The sequence below is a fragment of the Choloepus didactylus genome, chromosome 3 (assembly GCF_015220235.1).
Source record: "Choloepus didactylus isolate mChoDid1 chromosome 3, mChoDid1.pri, whole genome shotgun sequence".
NCBI lineage: Eukaryota > Metazoa > Chordata > Mammalia > Pilosa > Megalonychidae > Choloepus > Choloepus didactylus.
Genome location: NC_051309.1, coordinates 60,511,525 through 60,536,022, shown reverse-complemented (window position 1 = coordinate 60,536,022; position 24,498 = coordinate 60,511,525). Strand labels below are relative to the sequence as shown.

Below are 24,498 nucleotides of genomic sequence, written 5' to 3'. Positions count from 1 at the left end.
AGCAGGGTCAAATCTCCATGGAAACACCCAATCAAGAGGTCACACCCTAATCAAAAAGATTAATCAATCTGCCCCCACAAGATTGTATTAAAGAATATGGCTTTTTCTGGGGGACATAATATATACAAACCAGCACACTATTCCATAAGTCATTGGAAATCCCTCATAATAAACCTGGTAACTTTGAGGATGGTAGATGACTAGGGGAGACTTACATTGAGTAAATAATATTTGATGTTACTGTAAAGAAATGACTATTCCTCATTGCTTTGCATTTCATGTTTATTTTTAAACACTTGTGCAAAATCTATGATTGATCAAAATTTTTAAAACATTCTCAAAAAAAGAAAGTCCCTCAACTAGCAGATTGAATGTAAAGGTAGATCCAAAAATATGGATGACATGATTGCTGTAAAAGAAAAAAAAATATAAGTTACACACCCACTTGAGTGTTACAACCAACGCCAGTAGGTTTTCAAATGGTGAATGGTTACCATTTGTCTATTTATTTTTGAAATATACAAAAGTGGTTGGAGATTTTGTTTTTGCTACTGAATATTTTTAGAACTTACTGAATACAATTAGGTTATTTAAAGCACTTAAACAGTTTTGACATGAGATCTTTCATGCCAGAGTTAAATCCCCAAGATTAGTCAAGCAGGGATCTTAATAAGACTCCAAAAGGTGAAATAGCACATAATTCTTTAGGAGCTATGACTGGGAGCTAAAATACTACACTTGAGTGTACTGTAAACTCAAGTAAAGAAGAAAACCAGTGGATCATTAGAAAAATTTAGCTGAACACTGTCATAATAAATGTGAAATTATATCACTACATATCCTTCCTTCAAATCTTTCCAAATGACACTTCTAAATTATTCTTATACTTTCAGGTATATCTTTTTTTCTGTTTAATATAATGTGTTTATTAAATGCAATTTTCACTATATGTTTTACTTTCTCTGTCCCTAGATTACAGTTTGTAATATACCATGAATAGATAGTCCTTGTCAGCAAAAACGGAATTTCCGTCATAATATATGCCAATAGAAAAAATGTTTTCAGGGCTGCAATTGCAATCTATCTTGGTCTCTCTGAATATCATGCTAAATCAATCTATACACCTGAATAATAAACCAAAAATAGCAAGAAAATTGTTATATGAGTTCTTAGGAATCAATACTTGAAAGAAAAATGAAAATTCTTCAATTTATTAAAATAACAACAAAGAATATTATCTTCTATAAGTGAGAAACAAAAGATCTCCATGCATCTTTTTGAACAAAGAGATTAACATAAATAGTAATAAAGATAACATTTAAAGAAGTGCTATTTTTCCTTACGTTCACAAATCTTTGAGAGAACTAATAAGAAAGTAACTAAAGGAAAAACTAAAAATAAATATTTGATATAAGAATAATTATTTATTAAATTAAATAGACTATTATGAAATAGTGATATTGGCCTTCTTTCATAACAATTACCCAGGGTGTCACCATACCAATACATAAAATTCCTCTCTATCTAGCTTCTGAACAAATTTTATACATAAAAGAAAATCACCCTTACCCATGAACCCTTTCTACCTTAAACGGTGGACTCTACCCTAAAGAGGAAAAATAAAAGGTGTTTTCCAGTAATCAATTCATTTTCAAATTGGAAATATTCATGATGCTTAGCAAAATATTGTATAAGGGCATTTAAAATGTACATTCATATCTGAAAAGTTATACCTGTGCTCTCTTATCTTCTTCCTTCACGCAGAAGAACATGTATTTCTGACTGTGGGACAAGAAGGCATATTGTTTTGCCATCTTTTATAGTCCTAGAAAGTCCAAAAGATGGAAAGGCAGATCAGTAATAATGAAGTTGTAGGCATCTTCATAGCTTGATGTAAACTTGTCAGGATACCAATGAAAAGGCCACGTAAAAGTTGGGAAAAAAAGATAAAACCCTTTAACCCATAAACTCTACCAACAGGGAAGCTAAAAGAGGCTAAAATGTGATTGGTCGAGTGGAGTTTAATGGGCTTGCAGAAATTTGATTAAGGCCTGAAATTGGAACAAAGACAACAATAACTGCCTTTATTGATTATAATTTAGAAATGAAAATAGAAAAGGAATAATTGCTAAAAAAATTATAACACTTCTTTCTTCCCAACCACAAAAGAAACCAGGATTTATTAGTTGTTTTTGTCACACAGAGAAACAGTATGAATATTGATGTTCTTTTTATATTGTCATATTTGTCAAAACTGAAGAACCATATAAATTTGTGCTTAATTACCAACAAATGTTTTTACTCATTTTGAGCTTCTTTTTCAAACCTTGTTAGCAATTTACAGTAGAGAACAATACAACAACATCAACATACAAACAAACCCAAAATATTTGTTTTTCTGTCAAAAGATACATATTATCCCAGGCATTTTAGCAGAAGTCAAAAAAGTCAAACCCAGTGGATGTGTCCATACAGTAAAGATAATAGTCAATAAAGAGTTGGGTACATGATGATGATGAGGGCTAATAGATACCAGAACATTGCTTTCCTTGAGGTAATCATTATTCATGATCCACAAATACTAGGCTTTGGGGCCAGTGCTACAATGTGTCAATTTTAATTAGCACCACAGAGTGTTGAAGAACTGCAGATCCTGTCAAACTTAAGTATTAATTTTTCTCTACAGCTCAAATCAAAGGTAGAAAGAAATTATCTCTTCAGAAATAAGAATTTATTATTGACTATTTCCCATGTTTATCTTCTTATATTTTGATGACTATTTTAAGAATAAAAAACCTTTTTATTCATTTATTTTAAAAATATACAATATTGTAAATGTTAATAATTCAACATTTTAAATGGAATTATTCAGAGAAATATGCGCAACTATTTGTTTATAAAAGTATTACCCACTGGCACAAACACTGAATTGTTGTTCAAGATTAGAATTACCCAGCTCATAAATTAAGGATTTGGAAACTCTCAACGATTTTTTAAGAATCACATTCATGTAACCCATATTCTTGCATTGTTAATTTATTTCTCTTCTGGGCTTTTGATTTTTTGATTATGTAGGTTAATATAGTATGGAAAAGAAGTTTATTTGAATGGGAATAAGGTGTGCAGGAAAAACAAGAAATTAAATAAACATTGGTCATATTCCATGGCCTTACACCAAACTTTAATACCTGAAGGCCACCTCATTTTTTTTTCCTGAAGTTGACTGATTGTACACGTGTTGATTAAAAGAAAACATTACTGCTGCTGGGATGACAAAATTCCATTATGCATGTCTTATTGATGGTAGTTCATTAGTGCAGTGCTTAAAGAGAATTCAAAGTATCACATGTATTTTTCATTTGTGCAACAGTGTAATTTGTCTGAAAAGTAAATTTTATATGTCAGTTCAGAATGTAGGGACATATAACATTTCTGGGGGCACTGACAGATACTATTAGAAGGAGCAGTATGTGAAAGGACATGGGGGTGAGAAAGTATTAAGCACTAGGGACTGAAGTTTTGCATTTTTGGAGCACACATGGGTCACTCTGGGCAGGGGGGCAATGGAGGCTGGTTCTAAAGCTTGCCTCATGAAGAAATTTCTCTCTGACTATATTTAGCCAATTTAGAGCTAATCTATAAATCACATTATATCATACAGTTTAAGTCCCTTTTCTGAGTTGCTAGCCCTGGATAGTAGCTGAAATGTAACTAGGACAAAATGGCTTGTTCTTGGAAAGGGTTCAGTTCTCCTTTATAAATAAATAGGAGGGGAATATTGTGGAAAGCCGCCTCCCGAATCGGGCCTAGCGTATGCGCTGCAGCCTGCTCTAGAGTTACCCCCGCCCATCGAGTGAGCCAAGATGGCGCCTGCATCCTGTTTCCGCATAGTGACGCATGTATCCGCCACCCGCTCCTACCAATCGAAATCCTGTATACGCGATACTAGCCTAGAAGCTTATTGGTTGTTAATTGTGTATAAAAGGTCTTACCCGGACGGGGTAGGGTGAGACAGCCCACAAGGAGCCGTGCCTGACGGCCACATCGAGGCTGCTCTCCCACGAGGCGCCGTGCCCCGTGTGGGAACCAGTAACACAGAATGTTCATCTAGCTGTAGTAAAGGGCTTGCTTTCACAACTGCCGTGTGGTTCGAGTCGTGATTCATGACCAGGTTAGTTCGCGCAGTCTGCATCTCTCTCTCTCCTTCCCTGTTTCCCCTCGCCGGCCGGGAACCGGGGACCGAGCGGGGCAGCGCCGGACAAGTGGTGGCCCGTACGGGGAAGCTCCTCCTCCTGCCTCGCTCTCGACGGTCCCTCTGTGAGGAGAGCAGCGCTGCGCGTCGAGCTTACGGCGGACTTCCCGCGCCTGATCAACGCGAGAAGGTGAGTGCGTCTTATTACATGATAGTTAGGGCCCGTGGGTTTTCAGGTGACCCCGGGGGACTCGGAAGAGCTCTCCGAGTGACTGAAGTATAGTGCCGACTGCAATCATGGGGCAGTCCGGAAGTTCACCTCTCTTAGCTCCCTTAAAGAACCTTTTGAAACAACGGGGTATCTCGGTCAGGAAAAGCTCCCTTCAGCGTTTTCTTGATGATGTTGATACTTTTGCCCCTTGCATGCCATTCGACAACACAGGATCCGATCAAATTCGTGCGTCCCCCGGCTCAGCAGGACTGGACCTCTGTGCCACCTCCAGACTCGTACTAACCCCCTCCATGGGTGTCCAGTTAGTAGGGACCTCCTTCAAGGGGCCCTTACCGGCTGGTACTGTAGGGCTCATATTGGGAAGAGCATCCACGGCCCTGAAAGGATTAACAGTTATACCAGGACTTGTAGATTCAGATTTCACAGGCCGTGCCCAAGTTATGGTTCAATCTCAGCGGGGCACCTTAGTCATTGCAGAAGGTGATAAGCTGGCGCAGCTCCTGCTCTTACCCAGCTTACATGCAGTCTTTCCAAGCAGAATCAGACAGAGAGGGGAAAAAGGGTTCGGATCCAGTGGAGCGATTTTTGAGGGACTCCATATGTCCCTGGAGTCTCGACCTATGCTAACCATTAAGGTGCAAGGCAGATCTTTCTTGGGCCTGCTCGATACAGGGGCCGATCGGTCTATCATAAGACAACAAGAATGGCCCCCCACCTGGCCAACGAGCAGGGCGGAAGAGCCCATTAGAGGAATAGGCCAAATTTCAGCGCCCATGCTCAGTGCAGCTGCCCTTCATTGGGCCAATGAAGAAGGACACCAAGGCAGTTTCCAGCCTTATGTATTAGCCCTGCCTGTGTCTTTGTGGGGAAGAGACATTCTGACCCAAATGGACGTTACTTTAATTAGCGGCTACTCCCCAACCTCTAAGCGACTGCTAAAAGAAATGGGGTATACCCCCGGCAAGGGTTTAGGAGCTTCACTGCACGGACGTGCGGAGCCTATACAAGCTGCCCCCAAGTCTGACAGACGAGGCTTGGGTTTTTCATAGGGGCCACTGAGGAGAGATTCCCACCCACACCTATAAAACTAAAATGGAAAACCGAGGCTCCGGTGTGGGTGCCTCAGTGGCCCTTGCCACAGGAAAAACTTGCAGCGTTGCACGCCCTAGTATCAGAACAACTAGAAAAGGGCCATATCGCCCCTTCCACGTCACCGTGGAACACCCCTATATTCGTAATAAAAAAGAAATCTGGTAAATGGAGACTGCTACATGATCTAAGAGCTATTAACGATTGCATGGAGCCTTTAGGGCCCGTTCAGATGGGACTGCCCCTCCTCTCGGCATTACCGGAGCACTGGTCGATTTTCATCATAGATCTGAAAGATTGCTTCTTTTCTATTCCGCTCCACCCTGAAGACACCCCTAAGTTTGCCTTTACTGTGCCCTCTAGTAATCAAGAGGAGCCCTGTCAACGCTTTGAATGGACAGTCCTGCCCCAAGGCATGGCTAATAGTCCTACCATGTGCCAGCTGTATGTCGCTGCGAAGCTAGCTAGCACTCGGCAGCAGTTCCCTCAAGTGAAAATCATCCATTATATGGATGACATTCTCTTAGCCCATAGAGACACAGATCTTCTTAAAACAGTTTTGTCACATTTAGTCCTTAGTCTTAGAGAAGCTAACCTAGAGATTGCCCCTGAAAAAATCCAAATGACTGACATTACCACTTTCCTGGGGGCGAAAGTCGCACCCACTCATGTTTCCCCCCAAAAGGTGTCTCTCAGGCTAGACAATATACACACTCTCAATGATCTACAAAAACTCATGGGGGATATCAATTGGATCCGTCCATACCTAAAAATACCCAATGTCAAACTAACACCTTTGTTCGACCTGTTGAAGGGGGATTCTAATATAAACTCACCTCGAAGCTTCACTCCAGAGGCAAGGCGAGCACTATGCCAGGTGGAACAGGCGCTCAGTGGCGCTGCATTGAAGAGAATAGACCCTGATGAGCCTTTTGAAGCCTGCGTGCTGCCGACAGAATTACAGCCCACTGCGGTACTGTGGCAGCGGGGGCCGCTGCTCTGGGTCCACCCTGGAGTTTCCCCCAAAAAAGTCCTAGAGCACTATCCTACAGCGGTTTGCAGACTTGGCCCTAGAATGCATTAAAAGGGCTGTGCAGCATTTCGGTCAGCAGCCCAAAAATCTCAGGGTGCCTTATTCTTCCCAGCAGCTTGAGATACTCACCGGATGCATAGATCAATGGGCCATTCTCCGGTGTACATTTCTTGGTCCCATTAACAATCAGTTCCCTAAGGCTCCTCTCTTGCAGTTTGTCACCCGGCACCCAGTGATTTTTCCCAAAGTAACCTCTCCTAGGCCACTAGCAGGCGCCCCCACCGTATACACGGACGGCTCCAGCTCTGGAACAGGGGCGTATTGTGTGGAGGGGGACACTCCTAAAACAGTGCTCTTCCAACCACAAAAGCCTCAATGGGTAGAACTGCAGGTTATCATTGCAGTCCTGGAAAGCCTTTCCGAGCCCTTAAACGTCGTCTCGGATTCTGCTTATGTTGTGAACTCTGTACAAATTTTAGAAACGGTGGGCATTGTTAAACATTCCTCTACAGTAAGGACGTTCTTTGCCAAACTACAGGAGGTTATATGGACCAGGCAACACCCTTTTTACATAACCCATATTAGAGCCCACACAGGTTTGCCTGGCCCTATGGCCCAGGGGAACCATAGCGCAGATGTAGCCACTCGACAGCTGCACATCTTTCCGACGCTGGTACCGTATCAACAAGCCCGAGAATTCCATGCCAAGTTTCACATCAACGCAGGTACCCTAGCTAAGCGGTTCAGCATACCACGTGCAGCTGCTCGAGATATTGTCCAAGCCTGCAACAATTCTGCAGAGCAGAGAGCAGTCCCCTCGGTTGGGGTCAACCCTGGGGGTCTCACCCCAGGGGATACTTGGCAGATGGATGTCACTCATCATTCAGAGTATGGTAAGATCAAGTACTTACATGTGTCGGTGGACACATGCTCCCAAGTTTTATTTGCCTCTGCTGAACCAGGAGAAAGAGTCTCCCACGTCATTGCACACTGCCTTGCTGCATGGGCAGCTTGGGGTAAGCCAAAGACGTTAAAGACGGATAACGGGCCTGCCTACACTAGTAAATCCTTCCAAAAATTTTGTGACAACATGGATGTCCAATTAAAACATGGCATCCCCTATAACCCTCAGGGGCAAGGAATCATTGAAAGAGCGCACAGATCTCTCAAAGACTTGCTTAAAAAACAGAAAGAGGGTATAGGCCACGGCCTGTCCCCAAAAGCTCGACTGTCTGTAGCCTTGCTCACATATAATTTTTTAAACGAAAATTCACAAGGAATGACACCTGCCCTGCAACACACCACCCCGAGTCCTCCGCATAGAGGTCTAGTCCGTTGGAAGGATGTCCTGTCGGGGCAGTGGAAAGGCCCTGACCCGGTGCTCAGCTGGGCCAGAGGCTCTGTTTGTGTTTTTCCCCAGGAACCAGGACGTCAACCAGTGTGGGTTCCGGAAAGACTGGTGAGAACCGTGACATCACCTGAAGAAGCCAAGGAACAGCTGTCAGAAACGCCAACGAATATACAACCTGAACCATTAGACCAAGCCTCCGACCCTGCTGATGATGGCGACGACCGACAAGACGATAATAGTAGGACTGACCACCCCGCGGTTGCCCAAAAAGAGGATCGGTAACTCTGTTCTTTGCTCTCCTATAGCAATCCTTCTAATCTGCCTTTTTCTTTTTAGTGGAACTATATTTCCTCCACAAGCTTCAACGAGTCCTTCCCCCTCACCAATGACACACTGATCCTCTCTTTTGCTAACCTCTCTGTCAAGGTTGTCAACACCACAGTTGCGGCGAATGCTACTTGTGAAACTGGTAATGGCGAGTTAAGTAAGGGAGTCTTGCTTGAATTTCTTAACGTTACAGGGAAGAGCCGCCAGTCTTGTGAAGGGATCTTGAGTAAAAAGGAGACTCAAAGGTGCCTTTTCCTTCCGGGGTTTGCTCCTACAGTCTGCAACCGTTCCAAAGACCCGGATGCCTCGCCGCCCCGCTATCCTAGTGTATCGCCCAAGTTATGTCTGGCTCCCCGTCAAGGCAACCGACTGGGTTGGCCCTGTTTCTCAAGTTGTTTCACTTAACAATATCCCCTTCTCTAAGTCTAGGCGTCCAAGAGGCATAAAAGAATGGCTATCGAATGCTGCCAGTGTAGCTTCCTCTTTGTTTGTCCCAACGATCGGGCAGGCTGTGCTACAAGCATGGACAGATCGGCAGCTCGCCATAACGATGGAAACGGTAAATGGCTTGGTCAACCTTACCCGAGACGTGCTACGCCGCCACAATCAGATGCTGAACTTAAATTTCCAGGCCATTCAGAAACTCCAAGCGGAGATAGATGAACTTGGACTGGAAACAGATGGACTCTGGAGAGTGCTTCAGCAAACATGTGACACCCGGTGGCTTACGGTTAAACTCTGTGTCACTCCTGTCAGGGCCAACGTGACCGGAAGCATTTCCAGAGTCTCTGATTGGCTGAAAAGGTCATATTTTCCTGAATTTGTTAATCTCTCCCAACAGGTGGAGTCTAGTTTAGACACAATTGGGGGGATCAAGTTAAAACCCGTTAAAGTCGATCTCTCCGGGTTAGGCGAGGTTCTACAGAAACTATTGCACAGTGTTTCTTCCTGGTTCTCTTGGCCCAATTTAACTAATTGGATCCTCATTGCAGTGGGATTATTGGTGGGATTAGTCGTTGTTAAATGTTTGCTAGAACGCCTGTTTCAAGCGCAGCAGCAATTGCGTGTTACCACTATGATGGCTATGACTCCCACCTCTGTTACCCCCGATAGTGACCGATTTATTAACCATACCCCTTCCTGGTCGCCTCAGGTGGGGCGCTTTGGAGCAAAATTTGTAGCGAATCGCATGGCTGTTTCTCGGGTGTAAAAGGCGACACCAGTAGTCATAATTTTGTCTCAGGTGGGTCTCTAGGGCAGAGTCCTAGTTGTGGCCAGACTGGACCCTAGCCATTGCACAGAGACACCTAGTGACACCCCCGACTCTGGTTACTGCTGTTCCTGCCCCCGTCGTTGTTCCCCAGTTGCCAGGCAAAGCACTGCAGGGAGAGTCACGTTGCTTCCAGCTTACGGACTCTCCGGTCTCCATATGACGTGAGCATTCTGGTTGGTGCTAGAGGCTCCGCCGCTGGATGGCTGAGGCCTAGTCCAGACTCCCCAAAGCACCAAAGAGGTTGTGAACCATTTGGGTTCACGGGAGCACGCTCATCACTGGAGACACTGGGTCAAAAATAAATAAGAAAGGGGGAGATGTGGAAAGCCGCCTCCCGAATCGGGCCTAGCGTATGCGCTGCAGCCTGCTCTAGAGTTACCCCCGCCCATCGAGTGAGCCAAGATGGCGCCTGCATCCTGTTTCCGCATAGTGACGCATGTATCCGCCACCCGCTCCTACCAATCGAAATCCTGTATACGCGATACTAGCCTAGAAGCTTATTGGTTGTTAATTGTGTATAAAAGGTCTTACCCGGACGGGGTAGGGTGAGACAGCCCACAAGGAGCCGTGCCTGACGGCCACATCGAGGCTGCTCTCCCACGAGGCGCCGTGCCCCGTGTGGGAACCAGTAACACAGAATGTTCATCTAGCTGTAGTAAAGGGCTTGCTTTCACAACTGCCGTGTGGTTCGAGTCGTGATTCATGACCAGGTTAGTTCGCGCAGTCTGCATCTCTCTCTCTCCTTCCCTGTTTCCCCTCGCCGGCCGGGAACCGGGGACCGAAGTTTTGCATTTTTGGAGCACACATGGGTCACTCTGGGCAGGGGGGCAATGGAGGCTGGTTCTAAAGCTTGCCTCATGAAGAAATTTCTCTCTGACTATATTTAGCCAATTTAGAGCTAATCTATAAATCACATTATATCATACAGTTTAAGTCCCTTTTCTGAGTTGCTAGCCCTGGATAGTAGCTGAAATGTAACTAGGACAAAATGGCTTGTTCTTGGAAAGGGTTCAGTTCTCCTTTATAAATAAATAGGAGGGGAATATGAAGCAAGGATTTTCTCCTTTCTTAATCATAGAATGTGAGCTCCCCTGAGAGAAGATAAAATTTGGGACACACAGGGGTCGTATCTCATTCTAATAACAACTAGTCGAGTTTATGTCCTCCTCACATTTGTGCTCAGATATACAATCTAAGTTTTGCTGCCTTTTTATTTGTAACCTCAGGAAAATAGGAAGTAGGACTGGGAAAGAAAAGCATTTACTATACTGAATAACTTGTGACAATGATCTTCATTCCAAATAAAATTTTAAAAGCAGTGCTATTCTTGGCCATTATCTCGAGTTCACAAATATTTTCAGGGTAGTGCACAATTCATTATAATGATGTTCCTTTTGTAACAAATTCAGAACTTATTTGATCAGAAATAAAATTAGTTGGACTTGATAAAAAAATTTTTGCTGCAGTTATGAAATGGATTTATAGTCCTAGAAGTTTCTAGGAGATATTCTGACACAAACTGCACTAAAGTGACAACAAAATAATTTATAGTTTGCTTCTTGGGAATATTTTTGTATTGAAAATTCAATTAAAGAATTTAGAATTCCATAGGGAAAATATTTTCAATGGAATCGGAACATTCATTGCTGGTGAAAATGTAAAATAATGCAGTCACTGTGGGATAGAGTATGGCAGTTCCTCAGAAAATTAAGTTTGGAATTACCACATGACCTGGCAATCCCATTTTTTGGTATATACCCAAAAGAATTGAAAGCAGGGATTCAAACAATATTTACACTCCTATGTTCATAGTATCATCATTCACAATTGCCAAAAGATGGAAGTAACCCATGTGTCCTTCAACCAATAAATGGATAATTAAAATCTGGTGTATATACACAATGGAATATTATTCAGCCATAAAAATGAATGAAATTCTTATACATGTGACAACATGGATGAACCTTGAAATAATTTTGAGTGAAATAAGCTAGACAGAAAAGGATAAATATTGTATGATCTACTTATATGAAATATTAGATTATGCAAACTCATAGAGTCAGAATCTAATAGGTTACAGGGTAGATAAGGTAGGGATGGGGATAGAGAATTAAGGCTAAAAACATACAGTTTCTGTTTGGACTGATGGAAAACTTTTCATAATATATAGTGGTGATAAGAACACAGCATTGTGAACATAATTAACAGCACTGGATTTTATATTTGAGTGTAGTTAAAAGGGGAAATTTTAGGTTGTATATATAGTACTAGGATAAAAATTTTAAAACTAATCCATGGAACTGCACAACACAAACAGTGAAACCTGAATTGAACCATGGATTATAGTTGATAGTACAATTATAAGTCTGTGCTTTCATCAATTGTAACAAATGTACCACACAAATGCAAGGTGTTAATAACAGGCTGGTATACGGGAATCTTGTATTTTATGCATGATTTTTCTGTAACACATAATTGCTTCTCTAATTTTTTTTTTTTTCAGGAGATCTGGATGTTGCAAGCTACTTACTCTGCCTAAAGACATGATTGCTTGAGCTGATCCCTCAATCTTCTCTTTCCTGCTGTTTTTAATCTCATCATCAAGTATCATAGAATGTGGGATCTAAATGACTTTTCTTCTCTTCACTTCTTTACTTTCAAAAATAACTGAAGATTTCCATACCATTTTGACAAATGATTTTAGTTTTCATTCATTGCACTAAACCTGATTGCAGATTTCTAAAGAGCACTTTTTTTTTTAAGTCAGAAACAAACACTTCAGCACTTCAAACTCATTAAATAATTAATGTTTTCAACAACAGTAAAATCAGAGCTAATTACCCAATATCTCTGCACAGTAAACCCTGCACACTTGCTCTGGGAATCAAGGTCATTGTTTGCATTTGCTTATTCTACAGGCACTAATGATTATTTTATACGGCATTCAGCTTCTGTTTTGAGACTACAAACAGGTTACAAAAGACAAAACACTGCTGGACACTTTTTCCAAAGCATTGAAGTTCAGTGAAAATCATGTTTTCCAAAATTGCAAGTCTATTTTTACAGTTGAATAGATACTAGCATTGCAGTGAATCAATTCACTGTACTGCAAAGCAATGTTAATGGCCAGTTTTCTACAAGAACAAAGATACTGTTCATCTTAAAACAGAAGCAAACACCAGTATCTTCCAAACAGAATTAATAAAACGATTGTGGGTGTGTCATTCCAACTGCCAGGTTTTAATTTATTCAAGTGATTTTTTTTCACCTCAAGAATGGGAGAAAAACACTAAATTGCATGCATTCTGTGATTTTCATAAAAGAAAAAGGGTGCCCCTGGAACCATGTAAAAGAACTTCCTATCATTAATTTGTGTATTAATGGGAAATTTTAAAATTCCTTGTATTGTAAATTTTCAAAATAAAATGTTTGCAAATGGCTACGTTAGTTTTAAGTACATAAATTCTAAAGACTAACTTTTTATCTTACAATAGTTATGTAATATATACAGAATTTGTTTTAAAATTAAAAATAGATTAGGAAATTGGCAAAACATCCAACTATTAACCAACTTTCCCAAATAATGCATTGTATCTAAGATGAATAATCATTTCCCATCATTAGTTAGTTCCCATGCTTGGCTTGAAATTGTGTCAGGGTCAAGGAGAAACATAGAAGTGTTAGGTTCGGAGCCATTCAAGAATCCACACAATGCAGCGAGTCAAAGTTTAACTATAAAGTTTAAGATTTATTAGAGGAAGAAAGCAGGTGGGAGCCAGCAGAAAAGAAGAAAAAGATAATGGCTCCACTCTCTATCTGAGAGAAACATTTTTTAATGAAAAAAGGAACCCATGTTGGGTAGGGTGTCTGCTGTGATGTTCTGTGCCTCGATTGGGTAAGTGCCTATCTAATTTTGGGCTGATTGGTTGGTAGAATTCTGAGACAATATTCTTTTTAGGAAAGCAGCTGCATTATCTAGCTAGGGAGAGCAGGCCTTTTTGGTTGTTTATTTTATGGGCATATCTGACCTTGCCTTACCCACTTTTGAGGGGCCACTGGGATGGCCTTGAACAGCTTTGAACAGCCTTCATTCTTTAGTTTATGGGGCACCTGTTTTCTATGAGATAAACCGTGGGGTCCCTGGGTTAGAAACTCCTTCTACATGTTAGTTTCTTCTTCTGGGATCTAACATTCCTGCTTTTTGCTTTTAATAAAATTGGCACAAGTCTGGGCTGTATTAGGGTTAAGGCTTCAACTTAGCTCAAGACAACTTTTTGCAGGGGCTGGGGTGTCATTTTTCTCTTTGCTTCTGGCTGGGCGGGGTCATAGTTCAGGGTAGTTGCCTTGAACTAAGCTTTAGCATTATTAAATTGATGTTTGGATATCTTCTGCTGGAACTGGCTAATAGCGAGGCCCTTTTTGCAGCAGAAGCAGACCTTCAAATCTTTGTTGTAGCAGAAGCATGTTTTCGGAATTTTGCTGGTAAGTCACAGCTGCTATTGACCTATTGATAAATTTAATTAGACATTGTAAGAGGCAAGGAGCAAAAAGAAAAATTTATATAAGGATAATTAATGGCCCAATAAGGGGGAGTAGAATAGCTCATACAGACATGGAGAAGAATGAAAGAAAATTTGATAGAAAGTTTTTTTAACTAGGTAGAAGAGAGAAAGCTGTTTGGTTGGCATTTTCTTGTTATTTTTAGGTTTTTTCTTATTTAGACTTGCTTTTTAAGGTTTTGATTATGAGACTATATGGTTATATCCCTCATATTTTACCACTGGCAATGCTGGGAAAGTTCTTGGGAGTAGAGAATAAGTTTTTGTTGTTGAGATTAGAGCAACAGCAAGTTATATTAACAAGGGCCTTTTGTGGTTAGAATAACTTGTTAGAATAATAAAGCTGCTTGAGTGAAGTAATTTTAATAAACAGTTTTTCCTTTTTCTCTATTGGCTATTGAGGACTATACTAACCATTTTTTTAGCTAAAGAATTATATTGAATATTTTGCATTTATTTAGCTTTTAAATTTTTCTTTTTTATGAGGCTTTATTTTTTAAGAAATGGTATCTTTGAGCATCTCTTATAAAAGGGAAAGTGGGCGGAGTTTTTTTTCTTGTAACTGCTTTTTGCTGAGCAAGGGTGAAGAGGTTTTTATATTAATTTGGAAGATGTTTTGGACATAAACTCACAGATACAATATAGGCAATAATAAGATAAGCAAAAGACAAATAGAATAAAAACTATGGTAATCAGGGCTATTTTCTATTTTATAGTAAATTTATTAACCACTAAGAAAATGCATTTAGTTTATTATAATTTTAACATTATTATTTTGCATATGATTTAACATTGAAGAGACATTGTTATATTTATTTGGTATATGTGTATAGCACTTAATGCTAATGAATGCTTAAGTTTTTTCCTGAGCTGCATTGGGTGTTAGGTTTACGGTAACATACATGCTGTCCCCTCATAGAAGCAGGCCTTAGTGTTAATTATGTTTTTAGGTTTTAACCACATCACACTGGCAATTACAGCTCTGGGAGGTATCTTCTTTGTACAGTTGTTGTGGTGCAGCATCATTGGTCTTTTGGGAAACAGGATGGTGGGCTTCAGGGTTCTGTTGGGCTGTTTCATAGTGCCCTCTGATGCTATGCAGCAGAGTCAGTCTGGAGGCAGTGTTCAATAAAAAGCCAAAGTGGTCGAGTCTTTTGTGGTAGGCAGAGGCAAAGGTGTCTGTAGTAAATGGTGTTTGCAGTAGCATCATGTGTCCATTTACTTCTGGAGCACATCCGTGTGATGTGGTTGACACCCATATAGCTTTAGAGACCACAGAAATGGGTCTTACCAATAACTGATGGGGAGAGAGTATGCAGGCATAGTACTAGGAGCTTGGTTTATACATGCAAGCACTTCAATTAAAATAGAGGCCTAGTTTTTTTTTTCTTTTTACATTTTGCTTGGGTTATGTTAGATAATGGGTAGAACATAATTTATATGCTTGCCTTGCTTCTTTTTTAAAAAATTTTTCTTTGTTATAGTTGAAGATGAAGCTTTGACTTGTAGCTAACTGCAAGCACTTTTAGAGAAGGATTAGAGTAAAACAATGTAATTTGCATGGACCTTTGGCTTTTTTTGTGACAGATAACACTTTAAAATAACTGAAATTATAATTAGCATTACTATATAGTTGTTTGATGTTATGCACATTAGTAACTAAAAGAAGGTGAGAAGTTTTTAATTCTTATAACATTGTCTAAACATTTCTTGTGCAACTTATATTACATGAATTTAATTATTTTTTAGTAGTTTATTTATATTTTTTTTCCAAGGTGAAAGAATAAATTCTTTGTAACTGTTGGGAATAAAAAGATATTCTTTAAGGTTTGACCTTGAGAAAGTAAAATGTTAAAAGTTATTAGGTTGGAAGCAGTATTTTTTTTAACTTAATTGATTACTTGGCAAAGTATTATTATTATTATTATTTTTAATGTAGTGTGCTAACTTAATACTGTTAAATATTTGAGGTTTGATGACAAGTTGAAGTGAAGGTATTAAGTTTTCTCTATATATTTCAGGTTTACTACAGTGATTACTATGTAATTGATGGATATATTTATTTGAGGCATGGATAGCTTAGAAAACAAATATTTTTATACATTTACAAAGTTTTATTTAATATAAAATGAGTAAACATAGTTTTATTTATTGGCTAAACAAGTCTGTTAAAGGGACTTTGTGTTGGTGTTACAGGTTTGTTTGTTACACTTTAAACCTGTGGTTTTTATTAGAAAAGGCCTGAGTCTTATTAGGTCATCATTTAGCTAGTTTGGGCTTTATTAATAATCTCCCATTCAAATAAGGGTATAGAGACAGACAATAATTTAAAAGTAAAGAGTGCTTAATACAAGATTTTAAATAAACAATCAAGGACATAATAAGGTTAACAAATTGCAAGAAGTTATTTTGATAAAAGAGACTTTTTGCATCCTATGCTGATTACTTAGGAAAACACTTTTACAACCTTTTATTAAGAAATAACACCTCAATAATTTAAGGAAAGTTTTTTTTTAATAAAAACAGCAGGAGACCTTAATGTGACGAGCTTGCAGTACAGTGAGGAATGTTTTACATTTTATGAATTATTAGGCACATACCCACAACATTGAATATTAATTACTGCTTTGGGTGGTGGTTAAAATATTTAATGCTATTTTGCTTTATAAAACCACTTCTTTCTTTAAGTTGTGAGGCTCTATTTTTAAGCAATGTAATTGCTAGTTTTTACCCTTTTTTAACTTTGACCACAGAAATAATTGTTTTTACAAACTTTTTTATGGCTTTCTGTATTTAACTTTTAATCTTGACTACAAAAATAATTTTTTTACTTTATAAACCTTTTGCAACTTTTTGTGTTTATCCAGGCTTTATCCCACATTCCTAAACAATGAGTCATTTAGGACAAAGTCATTTTTCTTTTCCTCTTAATTAGAAAATATTCTTTATATTTTCTGTACAACATGTTATTACCACCAAAATCAAACTTGTTAGAATGATGGTAAATACTTTTAAACATTTTAATTAATGCATTTTGAAACAGTAATAAACAATATTTTGGCTTTTTTTTAAAAAAAATATCTATGGCTTTTAACTGTTTAGCTTTTGTTGAAGTACAAGCTTTTAATATAGGACTTGGAAGATATGAATCATTAGTCCTAGTTATTATATTAAGACTTTTATTTTTTATTATTTAGAAATTGTATTTTAGTGTTTTAGGGTGAAATTTTGTTAAATATGCCTTTATATTAGAAGGAATAACATTTTTTTTTTTTTTACCATCATAACACAAATCATTACTTGGCATATGAGAATAACAAGACTTCTTAGCTCTTTGATCTTTATAGAGAGAAGGAGTCAAAGTTCTTATTATCAGATTTTTCAGTAGAGATATTCTTTTATGACACTGATTTGACAATTTGCACTTTTGCTGTTTTGTAAATTGTATTAGTTACTTTTGATGTCTTTCTAGCAATTTTAGGTTTTTGCAAAGACCCTTTTGACTAGGTCTTTTGACTTTTTAATTTAAAAAACCATAGGCTAGCACAATTACATTATTATTTCTTTTATTCAATTGCTTTGGAAGGCTTTATATTAAAGCAGAGGTGGAAGTCCACATATTTTCAAATTGTAACTTTTTTTTTAACTTACAGATTTCTTTGTCTCTCTTGAGACAGTTTGTTATAGCTAGCCATACTACACATAAAGGCTAGCTGACTGCAGCTATAGCTCATTAATAATTTTAATGATAATTTCTAAAGTTAGACTAATTATTAAGAATAGTTTTTAAGAGAGATATAGCTGGCATATTTTAAGAGTTTCCCATGGCTGAGCAATAGCAAAAGAAATTATAAAGACAAAACATTGGAGTAGGAGTTGTTTAAATGTAACTAATTTTTCACACAAATGCAAATTGTGCAAACTGCACAAAATTTAAAAGGAGAACTACAAATTTGGGGTTACACTTAGTGGGGCTTAAACCCCTGAGTTTGTATGCACAACTTTTGGATTAACTTAATTAGCCTTAGTACACAATAGGCTAATTGAAACAAAAGAAAGTAAAGTGAAGACAACAAATAAAAAACTACACAATTACCTAGCACAGGGAAAGTTTTAATTGCAATGCTACCTTAACTCAGATGCATTTGGTGTTTGTCTGTGGTGGGAGCTTTCACCTGGACTTCCTAGTCCTGGTACTCTAGGAAAAATTTCTGGACAGCTGAAGGGAGCTTTACAGCCCATGAGACATGGATTAGGGCATTTGAAAACATGGTTTTAAATAGTTAGGTTTACCTGATTTTTTATCAGAGAAATAAGTTTTCCTTTTGTTAGGGGAGAGGGAAATTTCTAAGTAACTGACTTCTGGCTTAGAAAATTGTTTTTTATTTTTGGAAACTTCATATTCTTTCTGTTGGTGGTAGTGAAGGAGAATGACTATTTTTACAGTAGGGTTTTAGGGGGCTGCATAGTAGGAGTTTATTTACATATTGAAGCAGCTTACTGGGATGTAAATTTAGTGTTTGTAAATTAGAGGTTAAATGTTGTTAGGGATGGGGGTAGGTTTGGGAAAGGAAGGGGTTAATAGTAAACCAGCAGGAGACAGTAACTTGAGTTTTCACCTCATTCATTTATCTTCTGGTTGCACCAGGTGCACACTCCAGGCTTGCATTGCACCCCCCTGCCTGGGAGAGGAGGGCTGGAGTGGGAGATGGGGGAGAGGCATGCAGACAGCCAGTGGACTGTGTGCAAGCAGGGTGAGGTGAGGAAGGGGCGGCAACAGGACAAGAAGGGAAGGGAAGGGGTTAAGGACAAGGAGAGGGGAGCGGAAGGGGTTGGAGAGGAATTGGGAGGGGGAGTATAGTTACAAGGGGGATGGTTTGCAAGGTTAAAGGAGGTGAAGCTGTTTAAAGGCTTTTCAGGGTTAACTTTTGTAGAAAGGAAAGCAGAAGACTTAGAAGGCTTTTTTTGTGAAGGAGGAGGATTTGGTAGGAGGCAACAGAGTGGCTTAAAGATACCGAGGATGGAACAGTTTAAGATTAAAAGCTACAGACCACTTGTCATTGTGCCAAATAAAATTATTAAGTTCAGTGAGAATTTGCCAATCAAAAGTGCCATTTGATGGCCAACATTTTTGTTGTCCTAAAGGATACTGCAGCCAAATTGTACGACAAAAGTGGATGAGTTTTTTGCTTTTATTCCCCTTTTAATTGAAGAGTATTAAGATTGCAGTTAAACTTCTGAGGGGAGTAGATTTAGGAGGAAATTCGGTTTTAGAGCCACTGAAAAGTGACTGTATACTACCCATGATTATTTAAGAAATTTGAAAGGCTTGAGGTTTGTTAGGGAACTTTGCTCATCAGAGGCTTACAGAGATTGCCTGTGGGAGACTCATGGCCTCCCCCACTCCTTTAGAGGCTTATAGTTTCCCTGTAGGGAATTTTGCTCATCAGAGGCTTGCAGAGATCCCCCATGAGACCCCCATGGTCCCCCTGCTCCTTTAGAGGCTTACAGAGGCCACCCAAAATGTTGCTCAAGTGAGAATAACAGCCCAGATCCACACGACCACTGCAACAAAAAAGCAGGCATCCCCTGTTTGTCATTGAAGGTCAGGAAATGCATGCAGTCTTTCACCCAAGGTGTCCCCCAGGTTACTTTGACTGCTGCAATGGGGAAAGATGCTCCTGGAGCATCAGAGAGTTTTGACTGAGCACTCAGGTTTTCCTAGGCTTACAAAACCGGGTGCCACATTAAAGCGAGCCACACAGAGGTGGGCAGGGGTGTCCATGGGACACCAAACAGAGATGCCACACAGAGGTGGGCAGGAGTGTCCATGGGACACCAAACAAAACTTTCTAGGGGGGATTTGGGCAGAAAGACATCATATATCTACCTAGGGCTGAATTAGTTACAGATATTTGAGAGCTGTGTGGGTGAGTTGGCATCACATCAAGGTGGTTTGAGTTGATTGACTCAAGCCGCTGAATGCATGGAAACCTGAATGGCTGTGTAGTTCAGGGAACAGAGTTGACTGGGAGGCTGCCCCATTGCCCTGAAGAGTCAGGAAACTTAAACCTCAGTCAAACCTCCGTCCCAGGTCTTTGGCACCATATGTTACGTTCGGAGCCATTCAAGAATCCACACAATGCAGTGAGTCAAAGCTTATGTATAAAGTTTAAGATTTATTAGAGAAAGAAAGCAAGTGGGAGCCAGCAGAAAAGAAAAAGATAATGGCTCCCACTCTCTATCTGAAAGCAGCATTTTTTAACAAAAAAAGGAACCCACGTTGGGTAGTGTGCCGGTTTGAGTGTATTATGTCCCCCAAATGCCATTACCTTTGTGGTCTTGTGTGGGGCAGACATTTTTGGTGCCGGTTAGATTTGCTTGGAATGTGCCCCACTCAGCTGTGGGTAATGATTCTGATAGGATGTTCCCATGGAGGCATGGCCCTGCCCATTCAGGGTGGGCCTTGATCAATAGAGCTATATAAATAAGCTGACTCAAAGAGAGAAAAGAGAGTGCAGCTGGGAGTGATGTTTTGAAGAGGAGCAAGCTTGCTAGAGAGGAACATCCTGGGAGAAAGCCATTTTGAGGCCGGAGCTTTGGAGCAGACACCAGCTGCCTTCCTAGCTAGCAGAGGTTTTCGGGATGCCATTGGCCATCCTCCGGCGAAGGTACCCAATTGCTGAGGTGTTACCTTGGATGCTTTGTGGCCTTAAGACTGTAACTGTGTAGTGAAATAAACCCCCATTTTATAAAAGCCTATCCATCTCTGGTGTTTTGCATTCTGCAGCATTAGCAAACTAGAACAAGTAGGGTGCCTTCTGTGATGTTCTGTGCCTTGATTGGGTAAGTGCCTATCTAGTTTTGGGCTGATTGATTGGTAGAATTCTGAGACAATATTCTTTTTTAGGAAAGCAGCTGTGTTATCTAGCTAAGGAGACCAGGCCTTTTTGGTTGTTCATCTTATGGGCATATCTGACCTTTTCTTACCCACCTTTGAGGTGCTACTGTGGCTGGCATGGCCTTTAACAGCTTTGAACAGCCTCCTTTCTTTAGTTTGGAGAAATCCCACAAGCAGCAAACTGAATGAGGCCAACCACCATGAGTGGGGAAGTGGCTGCTTCTCTAGCAGAGCCTCTAGATGAGAACCCAGACTTGTCACTCTGTAGTATTTGTGTGACACTAAGCAGAAGACCCAGCTAATCTGTGCACCTGTTTTCTATAAGTTGTGGGGCCCCTGGGTTAGAAACTCCTTCTATATGTTAGTTTCTTCTTCTGAGAGCTAACAAGAAGGAAATGATGAAATGAAGAAATCATTACTCTTTTTGGGATTTAAGGAGGACAACTTGCTTCTTTCAAAGAATAAGCAGAATCCTGGGACTCATCCCACCATGGCTGTGAGCTACTTATTTCTTTATAACTAAATTGTTTTTGGTCTCTGCTTAACAATTTTCAGAGCCCTTGGAGGCAAATGATCCATAAATACGTGTTTAGGTGAGTATCCTGATGATGGCAACAAAGAAAAGAAGAGCTCCTTCAGGACACCAAGATCTATATAAACTTGCAGTAGTTTTCTCTGCTGTATAAAACATAACCACAAATGTAGCAGCTTTAAACAACATACCTGTATTATCTTACATTTGTTGAGGATCAAAATTCTGGGCACAGATTAACTGGGTCTTCTGCTTAGTGTCACACAAATACTGCAGAGTGACAAGTCTGGGTTCTTGTCTAGAGGCTCTGCTAGAGAAGCAGCCACTTCCCCAATCATGGTGGTTGGCCTCATTCAGTTTGCTGCTTGTGGGATTTCTGGCAGCTTGCTTCCAGAAAGCCAGAAAAGGGAAAGCCATAGTCTCTAGACTAGGTCTGTCAGCAAGATGGAGACTTACATAATACAACATAATAACGGGACTGAAAAAGCCTGTCACATTTTTCATCTCCTGTTGGCTAGAAGCAAGTCACAGCCCTCCCCACATTAAAGGGAGTAAGATGTCATAAGTGCGTGAACATCAGGATGGATGAGTTAAAGTTACTGTGAGTGAACATCAGGATGTGGGGATCCTGGAGGCCAACTTCAAGTTTGTCTGCCGTAAACCTTTTTCCCACCTCAGTTGCTTCCCATTCAGCACCTAATTTAACAAGCACTGCTGGAAAATGGAAGATCGGTCTGGAAGGAAGGGCTGGCATTGAAGTCCCAACTTCTACAATGACATTTATACAGTTTCTTAATTTAAAAGTATAATGTTATTATTCACAGATAGAATGGAGGCAAAGTCATTTGGTTGAAAGAAGGTTATCTTTTGGAAAGCAATCATAAATGTTCAGTTAAACAAATTACATAATATTTTATTCAGACAGACTAGTGTTAAAAACAAAATCTATACCTCCTTCTTGCATGTGTGGGAGAAATCACACAGTAAAAGAAAATGTTATAAGTGATTCAGAGTTTCCATTATTAACTGGTCTTTGAAACATCCCAAACAATTTCAAATTTCTTAGTTTATAATGCTGCTTCCTTTTATTGTAAAAAAAAAAAATTATGACATATGTATTATCCATGGTACTATATGTGAAGAGTAAATTTTAATAAAGAACTAGGATAACATAAAATATTACAGAATAATAATTTTTCACCAGTTTATTTCCTAAGTCTAAAATTGGATTCCGACAATAACTTTCTCTAAGTTTCAAGTGAAGTTACTGTCTATTTTATAAAAATAAGTTAAGAATTCTGTTTTTTAATTCAAAGGTTCACAGCATGTTATTTACTAAATTAGTTGTTGAATGGAAAAATCCATCAGAGTAAGATAATCATTACCTTTTTTAATTTAATGACTTTACAAAAAAATTTGATAATAAAATGCACAAACCTTTGTTCTCTATCATCTGTCCTACTCTCTTGCTACCAAATAAAATATTTTTTTAAATAAAATAAGAAAATTTTAGCTTGTAAAAAAGCACAATGGGATTAGCCTGTTTTCATAAACCTCAATTTACACAATTACATTATAAAGTTAACCATGGGAACTTTTTTGAGTGACCTAGTAGTGTTTAAAAGGATAGGCTTGCTTGGCTTCTGACATCTGGTTGCCCTCATGTGCCTGCCAAGGTGTCCCTCAGTGACATTGTATCTCATTTTCTAATGTTTCCTTCCTCTTCCTCTTCTCTATTTACTAAAGGAGTCATTGCTTGCCAGTTCAGACTGCTTACATTTCTTTGAGTGCCTTCTATCATCTAACATTCTTCTCTTACTGTTTTAATTTCCTGGCTGCTAAAACAAATACCATAGAATGGTTTGCTTAACAACAGCAATTCAATGGTTCACAGTTTCAAAGGAGGCTTACTTACTCCTGGGGTTGGAATCTTCTGGCTAGCTGGCAGTGGTTGGGTTCCCAGCTTTTCTGTCACACAGCAATGCATATGGTAATGTCTTCTGCTTTCTCTTATGTGCTCCATTGACTTTGCTTCTTGCTGCTTCCCATGGCTTCCTTTCCATATTCAGTTTCTTTTGCTTACAAGGACTTCAGCCATATTTGATTAAGGCCCCACCCTCATTCAGTTTGGGCACTTCTTAACTAATAACACCTTCAAAAGGCCTATTTACAAATGTGTTCACACCCTCAGGACCAGCAATTGGGACCTCAACTAGCCTTTTGTGAGGGACATGATTCAATTCCCAACATTTACCAATCAATTCCTGGCTGTATCTTACCTTGATTGATGGTTTTGATAGCTTGTAACTTAATCTGTAAGGAAATCATGGTCTTGGGTGAACTATCTCCCCAAAGAGGCAATTAGGAGGAGTTCAACATGAGAAATTGGTGAAACAAAAACAAGAACTGTTAAAGAAAACAACTATGGATGCTTTCAAAGAGCTGTTAAAATCACCACTTACCAACCCCTTTCCCACTGAAGTAACCCCTCCCCTACTGGTTTGAAAAAGTTTCCATTTCTTTTGTTTGAGCTTCTACCTCATCATATTTATTCTGAAGAAGCTTGCTTCACTGCAAGAAAAGTTACTATACTCTTTTCCTTTGCAGCTACCTAAGGCCAGCTCTGACCAGTTCTAGCCACTGAACATGCTAAGCCTCCATTTTAAGATGAAGCATGAATTGCAACAGAGCATGCTCTGCTTAGCCTCTCCCTTTACCTGCCTTCCCCCACCTGGATTACCCCACATCATCTCACTCCATCCTTAGCCACTCTCTTAGCCCAGCTTCCCCAGACAAATGGAAAACCCCAGATTCCATTTTGTTCAGGGTGACTGATCTGACATTTTTTCCTCCATTCTTCTTGCTGGTCGACTATGCAATAGACTGTTTCTCATCTCAAAATCCTGGTGTCATGGTGTCACAGCCCAAGAGGGCCATGCCAGTCCAGAGGTCTAAGAAGACAACGAGCATTTTCTGATGCACAAACTTTTATTCAGGGCTTACTTTCAG

General features: G+C 39.7%; 1 pseudogene; it reads right to left on the bottom strand.

The window, feature by feature from the left end:
* The window catches only part of LOC119530265, a 99,048-nt pseudogene extending 75,231 nt beyond the window's left edge, over window positions 1-23,817 (bottom strand).
* Between the last annotated feature and the right edge of the window lie 681 nt (window positions 23,818-24,498).